This window comes from Pseudorca crassidens, chromosome 5, assembly GCF_039906515.1.
Source record: "Pseudorca crassidens isolate mPseCra1 chromosome 5, mPseCra1.hap1, whole genome shotgun sequence".
Classification (NCBI taxonomy): domain Eukaryota; kingdom Metazoa; phylum Chordata; class Mammalia; order Artiodactyla; family Delphinidae; genus Pseudorca; species Pseudorca crassidens.
The window spans coordinates 42089629-42101922 of record NC_090300.1 but is presented as its reverse complement, the minus strand read 5'-3'; the positions used below and the strand labels follow the sequence as shown (position 1 = coordinate 42101922).

At 34.3% G+C, this 12294-nt stretch overlaps 1 protein-coding gene and 1 non-coding gene across 2 annotated transcripts in view; one reads left to right on the top strand and one right to left on the bottom strand.

Moving 5' to 3' along the window:
* Positions 1–12294, bottom strand: part of LEKR1 (leucine, glutamate and lysine rich 1) — a 336798-nt gene that overhangs the window by 280129 nt on the left and 44375 nt on the right. The window lies entirely within an intron of this gene.
* Positions 2858–2930, top strand: TRNAV-UAC (transfer RNA valine (anticodon UAC)). Its single transcript has one exon. It is a non-coding gene; the product is annotated as a tRNA-Val (tRNA).

Sequence of the window (12294 nt, the reverse complement as noted above, 5' to 3'; positions counted from 1 at the left end):
TAGAGAAAGTCCTCGCACAGAAAGGAAGACCCAACACAGCCAAAAATTAATTAATTAATTAATTAATTTTTAAAAAAAGAATGCATTGCTTTAAAAAAAATAAAACAAAGAGGGGTATTATAAAATGATAAAGGGGTCAATGCTCTAAGAAGAGATAATAATCCTTAAGAAGACAGCCTAACAATAGAGCATCAAAATATGTAAGGCAAAAGCTGATAGAGCTGCAAGAAGAAACAGATTAATTCACTATTACAGTTGGAGACTTTAACACCCTTTTATCAAAAATGGACAGATCCAGGAGGCAGAAAATCAGTGAGGACATAGTTGAACTCAACAGCATCATCAATCAACTGATATAACTGACATCTACGGATGACTTCACCCAACAACATCAGTGTAATACATTCTTCTCAAGTTCACATGAAACACTTACCAAGATAGACCACATTCTGGACCATAAAACACATCCTAACATATTTAAAGGAATAAAAATCACACAATGTCTGCACTTAGACAGCAATAAAATTAAATTAGAAATTAAACAGAAAGAGCTGGGAAATCCCAAAATACTTGGAGATTAGACAACACACTTCTGATTAACAGGTGTATCAAAGAAGAAATCATAGAGAAATTTAAAAATACTTTGAAATAAATGAAAGTGAAAATACAACGTATTGAAATTTGTGGGATGCAGCAAAGCAGTGCTTACAGGGAAATTTATGGCATTGGAAACATTTATTTGAAAAGAGGAAAGATCTAAAATCAATAATTTAAGCTTCCACCTTAGGAAACTAGAAAAAGAAGAGCAAATTAAATACAAAGTAAGCAGAAGAAACGAAATAATAATAATTAGAGCAGAAATAAATGAAACTGAAATAGGAAATCAATAGAGAAAAATCAATAAAACCAAAATCTGGTTCTTTAAAAAGATCAATAAAATTGATAATCTTCAGGTAAGGCGAACAAAGAAGAAGAGAGAAGATACAAATTGCTAGTATCAGAAATTAAGAGGAGAGCTTCCCTGGTGGCGCAGTGGTTGAGAGTCCGTCTGCTGATGCAGGGGACACGGGTTCGTGCCCCGGTCTGGGAAGATCCCACAAGCCGTGAAGCGGCTGGGCGCGTGAGCCATGGCCACTGAGCCTGCGCGTCCGGAGCCTGTGCTCCGCAACGGGAGAGGCCACAAAAGTGAGAGGCCCATGTACCGCAAAAAAAAAAAAAAAGAAAGAAATTAAGAGGAGTCATCACTAGAGATCCCTCAAAAAACTAAAAACAAAATTACCGTATGATCCAGCAATTCCACTCTTGGGTATATATCCGAAGAAAATGAAAACATTAATTCAAAAAGATATATACACCCCAATGTTCATAGCAGCATTATTTAGAATAGCCAAAATATGAAAGCAACCTAAGTGTCCATCAAGAGATGAATGGATAAAGAAGATGTGGTGTATATATATACAATGGAATACTACTCAGCCATAAAAAAAAGAATGAAATCTTTCCGTTTGTAACAACATGGATGGACTTGGAGGGCATTATGCTAAATGACATAAGTTAGACAGAAAGATGAACACTGTATGATATCACTTATATGTGGAAAAATAAAACAAACTAATGAATACAACAAAATGAAAACAGACTCATAGATATAGAGAATAAACTAGTGGTTACCAGTGGGGAGAGAAAAGGAGGAAGGGGCAATACAAGAGTAGGGGACTCAGAGGTACAAACTATTATGTATAAAATAAAATACAAGGATATACTGTACAACACAGGGAATACAGCCAATATTTTATAATAACCATAAATGGAGTGTAACCTTTAAAAATTTAGAACCACTATGTTGTACACCTGTGACATATAATATTATACATCAACTATACTTCAACAGAAAAAAAGTATAAAAAAATGTTTTAAAGAAATACTATGAATAACTCCAGGCCCACAAATTTGATCACCAAGATAAAATGAATCAACTCCTTAAAAGAAATGCCAAAACTCACACAAGAATAAATAGACAATCTGAACATAACTGTATCTAGAAAAGAAATATCATCAACAATTAATAAACTTCCAAAACAGAAATCAACAGGTCCAGATGGATTCACTGATAAATTCTACCAAATTTTTTAATTTCCTTAAAAAATTCTACCATTTTTTAAGGAAAAAGTTATACCAATTCTCTCTTCCAAAAGATTGAAGTGAAGAGAATATTTCCCAACTCATTCAATAAGCCAGCATTACCCTAATACCAAACCAGACAAAAATTCAAGAAAAGAAAACTATAGATCAATATCTCTCATGAACATAGATGTAAAACTTCTCAATAAAATATTAGTGAATCAAATTTTAAAATATATTTAAAAAATTATGCACCACAACCAAATGGGATTTATTCCAGGTATCAAACCTGGTTCAACGTTCAAAAATCGATTAATGTAATCCATCACATCAACAGGCTAAAGAAGAAAAGTCACATGATCATATCAATAGACGAAGAAAAATATTTTGACAAAATCCAACATTCATTCATGTTAAAAACTGTCAGCAGGGCCTTCCCTGGCAGTCCAGTGGTTAAGAATCCGTCTTCCAATTCAGGGAACGTGGGTTCGATCCCTGGTGGGGGAACTAAGATCCCACATGCCGTGGGGCAACTAAGCCCGTGTGCTCTAGAGCCTGCACACCACAACTAGAGAGAAGCCCATGCACTGCAATGAAAGAACCCACATGCTGCAGCTAAGACCCAATGCAGCCAAATAAATAAATAAATACTAAAAAAAAAAAAAAAAAAAAAACCTGTCAGCAAACTAGGAATAGAAAGAAACTTCCTTAGTTTTATAAAGAACATTTAGGGAATTCCCTGGAGGTCCAGTGGTTAGGACTCTGCACTTACACTGCAGGGGGTACGGGTTCAATCCCTGGTCAGGGAACTAACATCCCACATGCCACACAGAGCAGAAAAAAAATAAATAAAAGAAATTTACAAAAAATCTACAGTTCATACCATATTTAACAGTGAAAAACTTGAAGGTTTCCTGTTAAGATCAAGAACAAAACAAGGATGTCCCCTCTCACCACTGCTATTTAACATTGTATCTGAAGTCCTAACTAATGCAATAAGACAAGAAAAAAAATAAAGGTATACAGATTGGGAAAGAAGAAATAAAACTGTCTTTGTTCACTGATGACATGATCACCTATACAGAAAACCTGAAAGAATCAACAAAGAAACAGAATCAACAAAGAAACTTGGAACTAACAAGTGCTTATAGCAAGGTTGCAAGATAGAAGGTTAATTATACAAAAGTCAGTAGCTTTCCTATATACCATGAACGTATGGAATTTGAAATTAAAACTCATTACCATTTACATTAGTCCCTCCCAAAAATGTAGGTATAAATGTACAAACTCTAATGAAATATGTATAAGAACTATATGATGAAAACTATAAAATTCATATGGACAAAAACAAAGAACTAAATAAATGAAGAGATATTCCATGTTTGTGCATAGTTAAGATTCAATATTGTCAAGACATCAATTCCTCCCAACTTGATCTATAGATTTAATTCAATCCCAAACAAAAATCTCAATAAGTTATTTTGTGGATATGGACAAACAAATTCTGAAGTTTATATGGAGAGGCAAAAGACCCAGAATAGACAGCTCAATATTGAAGGAAAAGAACAAAGTTGAAGGACTGATACTGCCTAGCTTCAAGACTTACTATAAGGCTACAATATTCAAGATACTGTGATTTTGGTGGAAGACATATAGATTAATGGAACAGAACAGAGTCCAGAAATAAGACCAAATAAATATGGTCAACTGATCTTTGACAAAGGAGCAAAGGCAATGCAGTGGAGCAAAGACGTGTGGAGACGGAAACAACTAGACAACATCTACATGCAAAGAAAAAAAATGAATCTAGACATAGGTCATACACACTTCACAAAAATTAACTCAGATGAATCACAGACCTAATGTAAAATATAAAACTGTAAAACTCCTTTAAGATAACATAGGAGAAAACCTAGATGACCTTGGGTACAGCAGTGACTTTTTAGATATAACACCAAAGGCAAGATTCATGAAAGAAACAATAAGCAGGACTTCATTAAATTTTAAAACTTCTGCTCTACAAAAGAGAATGTCAAGAGAAATGGAAGACAAGCCACATACTGGGAGAAAATGTTTGCAAAAGACATCTGATAAAGGACTATTATTCAAAATATACAAAGAACTTCTAAAACTCAACAATAAGAAAACAAACTATCTGATTTAAAATGGACAAAAGACCTGAACGAACACCTCAGCGAGGAAGATATACAGATAACAAGCATATTAAAAGATGTTCAACCTCATATGTCATCAAGGAAATGTAAATTAAAACAACAATGAGATACTACTATACACCTATTAGAATGGCCAAAATCCAAAACACCAACAACACCAAAGCGTGGTGAGAATTTGGTAACAGGAACTCTCAATCATTGCTGCAGGGAACACAAAATGATAGAGCCACTTTGGAAGATAATTTGGTAGATTCTCACAAATTATACATACTTCTACTATATGATTCAGCAATCACACTCTTTGGTATTTACCCAAAGGAGCTGAAAATATGTGTTCACACAAAAACCTGCACATGGATATTTACATCAGCTTTATTCATAACTGCCAAAACTTGGAAGCAACCCAGGTGTCCTTAAGTTGGTGAATAGATAAATAAACTGAGGTTCATCCACTGAATGGGATATTATTCAGTGCTAAAAACAAACGTGCTATCAAGCCATGAAAAGACGTGGAGTAAATTTAAACGCATATTACTAACTGAAAGAAGCTAATCTGAAAAAGCTACACACTATATGATTCCAACCATATGACATTCTGGAAAAGGCAAAACTGTGGAGACAACAAATAGAACACTGATTGTCCGTCCTTAGAGGGGAGGGAGGGACAAACATGCAGAACAGAACACAGAGGATTTCTAGGGCAGTGTATCTATACTGTATAATACTACAATGGTAGATACATGGCATTACACATTTGTCAAAACCCATAGAATGTACAGCGCCAAGAGTGAACCCAAATGTAAGCTATGGATTTGAGGTGATAATGATGTGCCAAGGTAGGTTCATTGACTATAACAAATGTTTCACTGTGATGTGGGATGTATACAGTGGGGGAAGTTGTAGGTGTGTAGGGGCAGCAGGTATATGGGAACTCTGTACATTCCACTAGATTTTGCTGCGAACCTAAAACTGCTCAAAAAATTAAAGTTTATTGATTTTTTAAAGTCAGTTAACAAAGGGAAGAGGGGAGGGGGAGGGGCAAATTACAGTTATGGGATTAAGAGATACAAACTACTATGTATAAAATAGATAAGCAACAAAGAATACAGCACAGGGAATTATAGCCATTACCTTGTAATAACTTTGAATGGAGTATAACGTGTAAAAATACTGAATCACTATGCTGTACATCTGAAATTAATATAATATTATAAATCAACTATACTTCAATAAAAAAGCCAGCATAAAACATTTGTGAAGTGTAATGTTACAAAATATAATTTTAAAAATCAAGTGTTAGAAACAGGCATCATTAGAAAATCTACAAACAGCAAATGCTAGAGAGGGTGTGGAGAAAAGGGAACCCTCTTGCACTGTTGGTGGGAATGTAAATTGATACAGCCACTATGGAGAACAGTATGGAGGTTCCTTAAAAAACTAAAAATAGAACTACCATATGACCCAGTAATCCCACTCCTGAGCAAATACCCAGAGAAAAACATAATTCAAAAAGACACATGCACCCCAATGTTCACTGCAGCACTATTTACAATAGCCAGGTCATGGAAGCAACCTAAATGCCCATCGACAGACAAATGGATAAAGAAGATGTGGTATATATACACAATGGAATATTACTCAGCCATAAAAAGGAACGAAATTGGGTCACTTGTAGAGACGTGGATCGACCTAGAGACTGTCATACAAAGTGAAGTTATGTCAGAAAGAGGAAAACAAATATCATATATTAATGCATATATGTGGAATCTAGAAAAATGGTAGAGATGAACCAGTTTGCAAGGTAGAAATAGAGACACAGATGTAGAGAACAAACGTATGGACACCAAGGTGGGAAAGCAGGGTGGGGGAGTGTGGGTGGGATGAATTGGGAGATTGGGATTGACATATATACACTAATATGTATAAAATAGATAACTAATAAGAATCTGCTGTATAAAAATAAATAAATAATTTTTTTTAAAAAATCAAGTGTTAGAAAAGTTAAAGTAGGTCAAGAAAAATATTCTATACTAAAACATATGTAATCCCAGCCCATTAAAAATCCCATCAACCTAACCTTGCAATAGATAGAAATGGACAAACCCACATTCATTTTGGAAGAATTTAATATTCCCCTATGATTTGCCAAGTGAAATAGGCAAGAATAAGCAAAGACATACAGATTTTGAATAGCACAATTAACCAGTGTACTTTAATGGATCTATTAAAAAGTTATATCCCTAATACAAAGAACATGCCTCATTTTCTTTTTTTTCACCTTATCAAAATAGGTAAGAAGTGGATTTATTTAGAGAGATAGAAACTCCACAGACAGTGTGGACCATCTCAGAAGGTGAGAGGCCCCGAAACATGGGGTGGTTAGTTTTTGGGGACTGGGTAATTTCATAGCCTAATGACTGTAAGGATTATTCCAACTATTTTGGGGAAGGGGAGGGAATTTCCAGGAATTGGGCCATTGCCCACTTTTTGGCCTTTTATGGTTAGCCTTAGAACTGTCATGGCACTGGTGGGTATGTTATTTAGCATGCTAAGGTATTACAAAGAGCATATAATGAGGCTCAAGGTTCACTGGAAGTCGAGTCTTCTGCCATCTTGGACCTAGCTGAGAACATGCCTCATTTTCAAGTAGTTATGGGGTAGTTCCAAAAACTCACTGTTTTTTAAACTCTCAGTAAGTTCTTCTAAATAAGTCACATTCTCTGTCCATGGTGGAATAAAAAATGGACATAAATAAAAAGATAGCAAAAAATAAAAGGTATCCACTTAGAAAACTTAAAAAATGTTCTTCCAAGAGTCTTAGATTAAAAAGGAAATAAAACTGAACTCCCATCTTATTTAAAAGTAAATAAAAATAAAACACTATTATCAAAATTTTGTTGTGAAAACTTATTACCATAAGGAAACTTAATAACTTTAAATGTAACTACTAGGAAAAGAGACTGAAAAATTAGCCAAGGCTTTGGTGAGGTAACTAGTAAGAAAACTAGAAATTTTTTAAAGCATAATAAATAAATAAAAATAAGAGTGTAAATTAATGAAATAGTAAAGAAACAGATTTGATCAGTTAAGCTGAATTCTGGTTCTTTGAAAAGGTCAATAAAATAGATCTGTTTCTTTTCTTAGGGAAAAAAAGTTTCCCCTCCCCTCTCTTTATCCTGTCTCTCTCTTAATCAAACAGAAATAATCATCCCCAGAAAAGATAAAGGGGGTCGTAACAGATACAGAGGAAAAGTTTTAAATAAAAGGATACCACATATTACTAACTAACAAGAAACTTGAAATGTAAGTGAAATACTTGTTTTTCTAGGAAAATATCAATTTCTAAAATTGACTCAGGAAGAGGTAAAATCCACAAATAAACCAATAAGTACAGAGGACACATAATGAGTCATCAAAATTCTACTTCCCAAAAAAGATACAAGCACACTCTTTATGAAGGATATCTGCCAAAGCTGCAAGGAACAGGCAACTCATGTGTTATTCAACATGTCTGGTGTACACAAAAGGTGAAAGGCTTCTTAACGTTTTTCAACAGGCTAGTTTAAGCCAGTATTTATACTATAAAACAAGACCTCACCTGTGAATACGGATGCAAAAATCTATGTAAAACATTAGCAAATTAATCCAGCACCATATTAAATATAAATAACTTTTGTAAAATTTCTCACACATAACTAGTAATATGGATAATTATTTTAGTGGTACAAAGACATTTTATTTTAATAATTATATCTTTATTTTTAACCTTCTATTTATGGCAAGTGATAATGTTTTCCCACTTACTTTTCTTACAGAAAATTTCCTTTAAACATATATATTAAATGGAGCATTTATGGAAAAATAGTATAGAGTACTCATAGCTGTAAGCAAATGCATAAAATTTAGGGAACTCTGAAATACACACCATAATCCAAATGGCTTTATACCAAAAATGTAAGTATAGCTTAATATTAGAAAATATATTAGGAGAAAGTGATGTCAACAACATGGTAGAGTGAATATATAGGTAAGTGAAGATAAGATGTTACCTAAAAAAGGACTATTTTATTTATGAGACATTTTATACAAACTTCATGGTAACCCCAAAACATAAATCTAGAGCAGAGACATGAAATATAAAAAAAGAGGTAACTGAGAAAAACATCATAGAAAACCTCTAAACCAAAATGGCAGGCAGAATCACAAGGAAAAAGAAATAATGGAGAAATAGAGCAACCAGAAAACAAGATAAAATGGCAGTACTAAGTCTTCACCTATCAATAATCACCCTAAATGTAAACGGATTAAATTCACTAATCAAAAGACACAGAGTGGCTGGACTGATTAAAAAGCAAGACCCAACTGTATGCTGCCTCCAAGAAACTCACCTCAGCTCTAAAGACAAACACGGGCTCAGAGTGAAAGAATGGAAGATGATACTCCAAGCAAATGGCAGCCAAAAGAAAGTGGGTATAGACATACTCACATCAGACAAAACAGACTTCAAGCCAAAAAAGTTAACATGAGACAATAATGGACAGTATATAATGATAAAGGGATCATTCATCAAGAAGACATAACAGTTATTAATATATATGCACTTAATCTAGGAGCACAAAAATATATAAAACACTTATTAGCAGACCTAGAGGGAGAAACTGATAGCAACCCAGTAATAGTAGGGAATTTAACACTCCACTTACATCAATAAATAGATCATCTAGACAGAAAGTCAACAAGGAAACACTGGCCTTATGTGAAACATTAGACCAGATCGATGTGATAGATTTGTACAGAAAATTCCATTCCAATGCAGCAGAATACACATTTTCTTTCAAGTGTGCACGAAACTTTCTGAAGAATAGACTATATGTTGGGACATAAAACAAGTCTCAATAAATTTAAAGACTGAATTCATATGAATCATCCTTCCCAATCACAATGGTATGAAAACAGAAATAAACTGCAAGAAGAAAGCTGGAAAAGTCACAAATATGTGAGGCTGAACAACATGGTACTTAACAACTATTGGTTCAATGATGAAATGAAAGAAGAAATAAAAAATTACCTGAAGACAAATGAAAATAAGAATATAAAATACCAAAATCTATGGAATGCAACAAAAGCAGTTCTAAGAGGGAAGTTTATAGCAATACAGGCTTACCTCAAGAAACAAGAAAAGTCTCAATGAAACAAGAACAATATTAAACAATCTAACCATACATGTAAAGGAACTAGAAAAGGAAGAACAAATAAAGTCCTAAGTCAGTAGAAGGAAGGAAATAATAAAGATCAGAGAGGAAATAAATGAAATAGAGAATAAAAACACAACAGAAAAGATCAATGAAACTAAGATCTGGTTCTTTGCAAAGATAAACAAAATTGACAAACCTTTAGCTAAACTAACTAAGAAAAAAGAGAGACAGGAGGCTCTGTTAATAAAATCAATAAAATCAGAAACAAAATAGAAGAAATAACAATGGATACCACAAAAATACAAAGGATTATAATAAAATATAATGAACAGCTATATGCCAAAAATTGGACAACCTAGAAATGGACAAATTCTTAGAATCATACAACTTTCCAAGACTGAGTCATGAAGAAATAGAAAATCTGAATAGACCAATCCCTAGTAAAGAGATGGAAACAGTAATCCAAAAGTTCCCATGAAACAAAAGTCCACCAGAAGACCAGAGGGCCTCACAGGTAAATTCTACTAAATATTCAAAGAAGATTTAATATCTATCCTTCTCAAACTACTCCAAAAAACTTGAAGAGGGGCTTCCCTGGTGGTGCAGTGGTTGAGAGTCTGTCTGCCGATGCAGGGGACGTGGGTTCGTGCCCCGGTCTGGGAAGATCCCACATGCCATGGAGTGGCTGGGCCCGTGAGCCATGGCCGCTGAGCCTGCGTGTCCAGAGCCTGTGCTCCGCAATGGGAGAGGCCACACAATGAGAGGCCCGCGTACCACCAAAAAAAAAAAAAAAAAAAAAAAAAACTTGAAGAGGAAGGAAGACTTCCTAACTCATTTTTATGAGGTCAACATCACTGTGATACAAAAACCAGACAATGACCACACACACACACACACACACACACACACACACACACACACACACAAAATTATAGGCCAATATCTCTGATGAACATAGATGCAAAAATTCTCAACAAAATATTAGATTAATAAAACAATAGATTAAAAGTATAATAACATTGATCAAGTGGGATTTATTCCAGGGATGCTTCAACTTCCACAAATCAATCAACGTGATACATCACTATAACAAAGTGAAGGATAAAAACCATGATCTCATTTCATAGATGCAGAAAAAGCATTTGAAAAGATTCAACACCCATTTATGATAGAAACTCTCAATAAAGTTAGTATAGAAGGAATGTACCTCAACATAATAAAGGCCATATATGACAAACCCACAGTTAACATAATACCCAATGGTGAAAAACTGAAAGCTATCCCCCTAAAGTCACGAACAAGACAAGGATATGCACTCTCACCATTCTTATTCAACATAATACTGGAAGTTTTAACTAGAGCAATCATGCAAGAAAAATAAGTAAAAAGCATCCAAATTGAAAAGGAAGAAGTAAAATTGTCACTATTTGCAGATGATATGATTTTAGATATAGAAAACCCTAAAGAATCCACAAAAAAAACTATTAGAAATAATAAATGAGTAAAGTTCCAGGGTACAAAATCAACATACAAAAATCGGTTGGGTTTCTATACACTAATAATGAGTTAGCAGAAAGAGAAATTAAGAAAATTCTATTTACAACTGCATCAAAAAGAATAAAGCACCCAGAAATAAATTTAACCAAGGAGGTGAAAGACCTGAAAACTCTAAGACATTGTTGAAAGAAACTGAAGACACAAATAAATGGAAAGATATTCCATGCTCATGGACTGAAAGAATTAACATTGTTAAAATGTCCATATTACCTAAAGCAATCTACAGATTCAACGCAATCCCCATCAAAGTCCCAAAGACATTGTTCACAGAAGTAAAACAAAAAATTCTAAAATGTATATGGAACCACAAAAGACCCTAAATAACCAAAGCAATTCTGAGGAAAAAAGAATAAAGCTGGAGGTATCACACTCCCTGATTCCAAACAATATTTCAAAGCCATAGTAATCAAAATAGCATGGTATTGACAGAAAAAGATACATAGATCAATGGAACAGAATTGAGAGCCCAGAAATAAACCCATGCATATAGGGACAATTAATTTACAACAAAGAAGATAGTAAAGCATTTGTTAAAATTCAATTCCTGATTAAAATATTAACCTTAAGGATCTAGAAAAAAAGGGAAATTCCTTTGACAAAAGTCATCTTTAAGAAACCTATAGCCAGGCTTCCCTGGTGGCGCAGTGGTTGAGAGTCTGCCTGCCGATGCAGGGGACGCGGGTTCGTGCCCCGGTTTGGGAAGATCCCACATGCCACGGAGCGGCTGGGCCCATGAGCCATGGCCGCTGAGCCTGCGCGTCCGGAGCCTGTGCTCCGCAACGGGAGAGGCTGCAACAGTGAGAGGCCTGCGTACCACAAAAAAAAAAAAAAAAAAGAAACCTATAGCCAACACCCAATTTAACATAGAAACACACCAGATGGGTTCACATTAAATCAGAAATAAGACAAAGATGCACTCTACAAGTTTACTGTTCAATACTGTTCTAAAGGTCTAATCCAAGTTAACGAGACAAAAAGGACGGGGAGTGGGGAACTATTAGAAATTTAAAGGTAAGACAGTTACTATTTGCATATAATGTGATTGTCTTATATATGTGTACTGTGTATATATAAAATGAATATATGTAATATATTCAAGAAAATCAACTGAAAAACAAATACAAGTAATAAAAGAATTCAGTAAGTGAGCTAGTTACAAAGTCAATATATGAAAATCAATAGCATTCAGAAAAATTTAAAAATCTAATGAACAAAAAGATCCCATCCCCAACAGCAACAAAAGTTAC